We start from the raw sequence: 8,727 nt of genomic DNA, 5'->3' as shown, positions 1-8,727 counted from the left end.
TTGAAAATTATTTATCCAATCACTGTTTGTAATATTTAATATAGTATTTAGATTTTTTATAAAATTATGACCCATTTTACCGTGATCAAATTTTGGCATTTGTTAAATTTTTAAATGAAAAATAATTTTATAATAAGAAGGATTAATTTTTATTTATGCCATGTATTTAAATACATGAGATGAAATATTAATATTCTTGTATTCTTCTTCTATCATCATGTTTGAATTTAAGTCAGAATTCTCCTGGTTTTATTTTTAAATTATAAAAAATATATATTATTACCAAAATTTTAAAATATGAAAATATATAAATTAAAATAAAAACTAAAAAAATTAAATTAAAGTATATTAAAAATCATTATGTTACATTAATTTAACACAATATATAAATATTATTTTGATAATAAAATTATTATGTTTGACAACTTTTTATAATTATCTTATAACGTAGTATTTTTGTATTTAAAATGACTTTATTTATTTTTTTAATATGAGAATGCAAATGCATCTTTTTTTTATTTTTAATATTTTATCCCAAGCATCTACATTAATTTGAAACATAAATATATTTTTTTTGTAATAAATTTATAATAAAAGTTTTAGTTAAAGAGTACTCAATACTTCTTTTAATAATTTAGAGCAAAAAATTTATTTTTATTTTATAGTTATTACTCTGTAAAATATATTTAATCACTCAAATTTAAAAATACACATGGCAAAAAAATAAGCGATATGTTAATATTTTTTCTCTTTATTCTATTTGTTATTATTAGTTTTATGAATATATTGTTTATTTTAATTTTTTAATTATTTATATACTATATGATAAAGATGAAATATTAAAAAAATTATTATTTTGTCCACTAAATTTATTTTATAAAATAAATTATGTAAGGATATACGAAGTCTAAAAAAAATTGGACACCAAATTCTAGTAACTTTTTGTATTTTTTATTAAGGAGTGCTCTGTTATATATGTAATTTTTTTTAAGTTAAATAATAAGCATCAGAAATATATAAATAGTGTATATTAATTTAATTAATTTTGTTATAGAATACCAACCAATTATGTTACTATGACGTCTGTTATTTGGACCAATTTCATTATCATGCGCTTTCAATTCTAGATTTTTCAAAGAGTAGAATACAGATTTTAAGCAAAAATTGAATCTATAGTCGAAAAAAATTAAATTATCATAAGACATGTTAAGTTTTATGTGACCTGAAACAAAATGATGATGATGATGGGTGGCTCTTATCATTTGTCTAATTGTAGTTAATTATGTACTTGACAATGGATTTGGAATAGGAATTATATTAGTTGATATAATATGATTGCTGATTCGTTGAATTTTCCAATTATATTTGTCAGAACATAAGGTTGCAAGAGCATGATTGAAAGTGAAACAGATATTTAACTCTCTTGAGTAAAGTACGATTGAAGGCGCAGAAGTTTTTGTTATCGAAAGTAAATAAAGTACGATTGAAGGCGAAGAAGTTTTTGTTATGGAAAGTGAATCGATATTTAAATTGAGTACGTATTAATAGTTTTTTTTATTGAAAGTGAATCAACTTTAAATTCTGTCGTAGTTGAAAGTGAATCAGTTTTAAATCTGTCGTGGGTTAAAGCCAGTTTTTGAAAAAAATAAAATAAAATAAAAAGAATTGATGATATTTTTAAATTTTAAGTCCTGTCATATGATAAAGCCCATTTTTAATAAAAAGAAAACATGGATAAAATAAGAAGAAAAAATTGGATACCACAATTATTATACATTGGTATAGATAATATTTTTTTTAGTAATTATTGATTAATAAATGTTGCATTAACGATTCTGTTTATTATATTTCAATGTGTTTATTTCAATTAGACTCAATAAATTACCAAAATTCAAACTTATTATCTTGAACTTCTTCCTTGATCATGTGATTAGAATCGTTTAACAGAAGATCTTCAGACCAAAAAATCTTTAAAGTAAAAGAAAAATACAATAAAACATATTAGAAAACCTAAAAAAATAAAATAATTTTTAAAATAGAATATATATATATATATATATATATATATAAGAAAAATAATAAATTAAAACTTACTTGGTCTATGACATAGAAAAATAAAGAGAACGAAATAATCATGAAAGTTGAAATAACAAAAAATATATAACACAGTTCTTATCTTAACACATTTAAATGTTATATGTCAATCTAATAATTAATAAAAAATAATATTATCCAATGTAAAATAGATTAAAAATAAGAAAGAGATTAACAAAATCAATTAACAAAGTTCTTATCTTAAGTTGTCAGATTATTTAAAAAATCAATTAACAAAGTTCGTATCTTACTATATTTATTGTATCTCACTATATTTATTATATTTATTGTGTTATATGTGAATCTAATAATTAATAAAAAATAATATTTTTTAATATAGAACATATTAAAAATAAAGAAAAAAATTAACAAAATATACGTAGAGATTTTTCATTCTACCATTGGTAAATATAAATTTTTTTACATCTTTTATATGCCAATCATATGACAGATGAATAATATTAAATTAATTAATCTTTTTACAATAATTTAAAAAATTAGTAAATGTCAATTTTAGTACTCTTTATAAATAAATGTCAAATTTAATACTCTACATAATTAATAGTTTAGATAGTTTAGAAAATTATAAACATAGACTTTAATAATACGTATCAATTAATAAACATAGACTTTGATAATACGTATCAAACAATGCAAAAAAAATATTGATAAATTTTAATAAATATAGAATATATTTATAGATAAATTTTAATACTATAGAATATATTTGAGTAGTAGTGCTCGATCTATAATTATACAAAAAAAATACAAACTTTAGATGTAAAAATGGAATAAGATAAAGAGTACTTGTCCTTTGAATTTTTTTTAAAAATTAAAAATTAGTACTCATAACGTCTATTATTACTCAAAAGGTACCTGTATTTGGCAATGGAATTGGCATAGAAATTGTATCAACTTCCTTGTCAAATTCTCTCACGATGATTTGTAACAACCACCCCTTCTAGAAACAAAATTAAATTTGAAGTTTGAAAATCAGTTAGGAGATAAGTTTAGAATTTTGAAATTTTGGATAGGAACCTGGTAACCACCCTCAGTTTGAAATTTAAAATATTCCAACCACCCCATCCCCAAATGTATATAAATAGGGGAGCACCCATAGGTAGAAAATCACTTCTCTCAAACACTTATCCTCTCCCTTCTCTCTCTACAAAAAAATAACATTCTGTGGGCAAACACAAGAGGCAAGCTCAAAGAAGCGTTAGAAGAGAAGGTAGGGAATTATGCCTTTCTTACTTATGTTGGCATGTAATATGCTTTATTTTGTTTTCTTCCATCCATGCATGGCTATCACCTTTCATGTATTTTATGGCATGAATTATTCTTTGCTTATCTCTCATCTACATTGAGCATGATTATCTATTTTGTCAATTATACCCTTTTGAAATCCATTAATATGTATCCCATATCTTTTCTATGTGCATTTACATGACCCTTTAATCACTATTCCTTTTATGTTGAGAGTACATGCCCCTTTATAACGTTTTATTAAATTATTTAACATTCCCTAATTTTACTATGTGCCCTTACATGACCTTTGATACCGTTACCTTATTATTATTCCTTTTATGTTGAGAGTACATGCCCCTTTATAACATTTTATTAAATTATTTAACATTCCCTAATTTCACTATGTGCCCTTACATGACCTTTGCTACCGTTACATTATTATTATTCCTTTAATATTAAGAGTACATGCTCCTTTTTATATCTTGTTCAAGGAACCCTATTTTATTATATGCAACTAAATGACCCCTTATATCATTATTGCTCCTTTATTTTAAAGATCAAGGGTACATACTTTTTATAATATCTAATCCAAGTATTTCAAATACTCACTTCTTACTATATGCACTTAGATTATACTTTTTACGTTATATCATTAATATCTTCTTAGGGTCAAGAGTATATGTTTTTTTATAATTGTTTTATTCAGTTAATTAATATCCTATTTTTTTATAATGTACATTTATTTTATACCCCTCTAGGGACGAGAGTACCTACTTTCGTATAAAATCTTATTCAAACATGCTTATTTTATCATGATATATGTCTCTCCTCTCGCATGGTTCATTCTTGTATATGCCTAAATAACCGTACTTGTTAAAGAACTGAGGGAATGATCCTTCGGTAAGGGAAGGTGACCCCCAAAGACAAGATATCAAGATGATCCCTCGGTAAGGGAGGGTGATCGATCGAGATGATCCTTCGGTAAGGGAAGGTGATCGAAAAACATTTGGGATAAGAACCTTCGGTAAGGGAAGGAGACTATCCCATCAATTTTATATAATAATATATCTTTTTATATGACTCCCTTCTTGTGTATGTCTAAATAACCTTGATTGTAAATTAAACTGAGGGAATGATCCTTCGGTAAGGGAAGGTGACCCCCAAAGACAAGATATCGATATGATCCTTCGGTAAGGGAAGGTGATCGATCGAGATGATCCTTCGGTAAAGGAAGGTGATCGCCAAAACGTTTGGGATAAGAACCTTCGGTAAGGGAAGGGGACTCCCACTTATACCGGTTTGAGCTCAATACCCTCCATATAAGTTATAAATTAAGAAAGAAGAAGGCACGAATGAAAGCTTGAGTTCTATGTTTTCCTTAGATTTAATTATGATTATGTTGATGTTATCCTTCTATTTTCCTATATGTTTTCCCTTTCTTTTACACACATGTTTTACAAAAAAGAAGATGCATATTACATGCCATGTTATACGCTTGTTTTTAAAATCCCGCACGTGGGCTGGAGATGGATATGGAGGTGTTACATAGCACTCCTACTGAGACGTTAGGTTCTCACTCCCTTTCTTTTCCCATACTATCTCCAGAGGAACATGGCACAGCGGATAGAGACGACGCAGTGCCCTTCGAGGGTAGCTTCTGAGTATGACCCCTCGAAGCACGCGTGGGTAGTTGCGACCACTACTACCGTGCTCCAAACTATCTACTTAGGTCAAGAACTCGTGGAAGAAGAACCCCAGCTGCCCGTCATAACCTTCCTAGATAGGGACGCTTCAACATCTAGGAAGCGGTCATCCAAGGTGGTACACCTTGAGTCCGACCCCGAGACCGAAAAAGAGAAATTCGACAACCCTGACCAGAAGGAAGACACCATGGAGGAGGACCCAGAGGAGAAGTTGAACCCTTGTGGAGGCCCAAAGGTGGAATACGTGCCCTACTCCCCCATTTCGGAACCCCGTCGAGTTTTGGTTCATCCCACGCAACGGAACCAGGTCTTCACTGCGCGAAAGGGTGTTGGAGGGAGACCCCTGGTACCTCGATTCATAAATAACTGAAGAGTCCTGATCAAGGATGGGATAGGATGCAAGTATGGGAGCCTCTTCGACGAGATTAGTTTAGGACGTATTAGTTTCCTTTCTTGTTTTAGTTTACTATAAGTATTTCATACTCACGGTTAAGATACTATCTCATTTTTTATTAAAATTCCAACGTTTTAGTGCTACCCATTTTCCGCTCTACGCGCATTTACTCCTTCCTTGCGTAACGATTTAGTCATTTCTTTGCTTAATCAAGTGTGGCACCTTATTTTAAAGACCCCCCACGATAGTATAAAACTTAGGGTGTTACATTATTGGTATCAGAGCAAAGTCGATCCTAGGAGATATGACTAATGATGCCTCTTCCTATGGTTATCCATAAAAAGGGGAATGTCTAGCAGTTCCCCCACCCTCTGCCGATGCACCCCCAACGTCAAGGACGAGTCTTTGCCCTCAGCAGGTCTGTCAGAGGGTGTGCATCCTCATTTCAGGTAGATCATACCTTGCTAACCTAGTGTGCCTCCCTTTAGTAGGATTAGACATCATCCTAGGAATGGACTGGCTCAACGAAAACCGAGTCTTGTTAGATTGTTTTGAGAGAAAAGCCATCTTCCCTTCTCAATCCATACGAGACACACGTGACCTTCCAAGATCCTCCGAAGACACCAGTACGAGGCAAGAATATGCCTTGCTAAATTCGGTAAAAGCAGACTCCCATCAGGAGTTCTGTGAGATACCAGTAGTACACGACTTTTCAGATGTCTTTCCCGAAGATATACCCTCGTTTCCCCCAACACGAGAGGTTGAGTTCTCCATAGAATTGATACCTGGGACAGGGCCAATCTCCAGAGCCCCTTACCGGATGGCTCCAGTGGAGCTCACTGAACTGAAGAACCAACTAGAGGAGCTGCTGCAAAAAGGATGCATCAGACCAAGCGTCTCTCCCTGGGGAGCTCCAGTATTGTTTGTGAAGAAAAAGGACGGTAGCATGCGTCTCTGTGTGGACTATAGGCAAACTCAACAAAATCACGGTGAAGAATAAGTATCCCCTCCCAAGAATAGATGACTTAATGGACCAACTACAAGGTGCAACAGTGTTCTCAAAAATCGACCTGAGATCAGAGTATCATCAAATAAGGGTAAGAGAGGAAGACATTCCAAAGACAGCATTTCGAACGAGATATGGACACTACGAGTTCACAGTAATGTCTTTTGGGTTGACCAATGCCCCGCCGTCTTTATGGACTACATGAATAGAATTTTTCGACCTTACCTCGACAGTTTCGTGGTGGTATTCATAGATGATATTTTGATTTTCTCCAAGACAGAAGAAGAACACCGGGAGCACTTGCGTGTAATACTGGGAACCCTTCGAGAAAAAAAAAAGTTGTACGCAAAACTATCCAAGTGTGAGTTTTGGATGAAGGAGGTACAATTTCTTGGACACATGGTTTCCGGCAACGGAATATCAGTGGATCCCAGTAAGATAGACTCGGTACTAAACTGGGAAAGGCCGACGTCAGTCACAGAAATAAGGAGTTTTTTTAGGATTGACGGGCTACTATAGAAGGTTCATAAGAGGGTTTTCTCAACTAGCCCTGCCATTAACCCGTTTAACCAGGAAGGATACCCCGTTTGCTTGGACGCCAGACTGCGAAAGAAGCTTCCAAGAGTTAAAGTGTCGCTTGACATCCGCCCCAGTACTAGCCTTACCTAACCCCGACATGGCCTTCGAAGTTTACTGCGACGCCTCAGGACAAGGATTGGGTTGCGTACTAATGCAATGCAAAAAGGTAGTGGCGTATGTGTCAAGACAACTGAAGACCCACGAAGCTAACTATCCAACTCACGACCTTGAACTAGCCGCGATAGTATTTGCGCTGAAGACATGGAGGCATCATTTGTACGGAGTTGAGTATTCTCCGATCATAAGAGCTTAAAGTACCTGTTCGACCAGAAGGAACTCAACATGCGACAAAGGAGGTGGATGGAGTTTCTTAAAGATTATGACTTTGTTCTAAATTACCACCCAGGAAAGGCTAACTTGGTGGCCGACGCTCTGAGTCGGAAGGTACTCAAGGCATCATGGCTAATGATAAAAGAGGCAGAGTTGATAAAGAATTTCAGAGACATGAACCTACAAGTCACCCTCGCTCCAAAAATCATACGTCTGAACCACCTAACAGTGGCAAGTCAATTCAAAGAACAAATAACTAAGGCGCAGAATTCCGATCCCGATTTTCAAGAAACCCTGAGCCTTGTCAAGAAGGAAAATTGAAAGGCTTCACCGAAGGAGAGGACAAGGTGTGGAGATACCAAGGTCGAATATGTGTCCCAAAGGAAGGCGATCTTCAAAGCAAGATTGCGGAAGAAGCCCACAAAGGAGATTTTACCATTCATCCTGGCATGACAAAGATGTACCATGATGTTCTAGTGGCCAGGGATGAAAAGGGATTTAGCTACGGTCGTGAATAAATGTCTGGTTTGTCAGAAGGTAAAAATTAAACATCAGAAACCATCAGGGGTATTGCAACCCCTTGGCATCCCAGAGTGGAAATGGGAGGACATATTGATGGATTTCGTCATGGGACTACCTCGTACTCAAACAGGGCGTGACGCTATATGGGTCATCGTGGACCGACTTACAAAGACTGCCCACTTTCTACCAGTCAAGGTGACCGACTCATTGGAAAGACTAGCCACGCTATATATCAAAGAGATCGTGAGGTTACAACAACCATAGTCTCGGACAGAGACCCAAGATTTACCTCGAGGTTTTGGAACACACTGCAGAAGGCATTCGGGACAAAATTGTGCCTGAGCACATCATACCACCCGCAAACAGATGGACAAACGAAGAGGACCATCCAGACGTTGGAAGACATGTTACGAGCTTGTGTCCTGGACAGACCAGGAAAGTGGGAGAGTCACCTACCACTGATCGAGTTTGCTTATAACAACAGTTATCATGGTAGCATCAGGATGGCACCATATGAGGCACTGTACGGGCAAAGATGCCAATCTCCTTTATGCTGGTACGGACCAGAAGAGAAAGGCTACTTAGGACCGGAGTTAGTAAGACAGACCACGGAAGATATCAAGAGGATAAGAGAAGGAATGCGTACCGCCCAAAGTCGACAAAAGAGTTATGCAGATCAACGAAGGAAACCCCTCGAATTTCAGGAAGTCGATCACGTATTCCTAAAAATCACCCCCACTACCGGGGTAGGGAGGGCTCTTAAGGTACAAAAACTAAGCCCCCTGTACCTGGGTCCATTCCAAATCCTCTGGCGTATAGGAAAGTCGGCATACCATCTTGTCCTACCACCA

This window comes from Arachis ipaensis, chromosome B7, assembly GCF_059453495.1.
Source record: "Arachis ipaensis isolate K30076 ecotype BB chromosome B7, ASM5945349v1, whole genome shotgun sequence".
Classification (NCBI taxonomy): Eukaryota; Viridiplantae; Streptophyta; class Magnoliopsida; order Fabales; family Fabaceae; genus Arachis; species Arachis ipaensis.
This window is presented reverse-complemented; position numbering follows the sequence as displayed.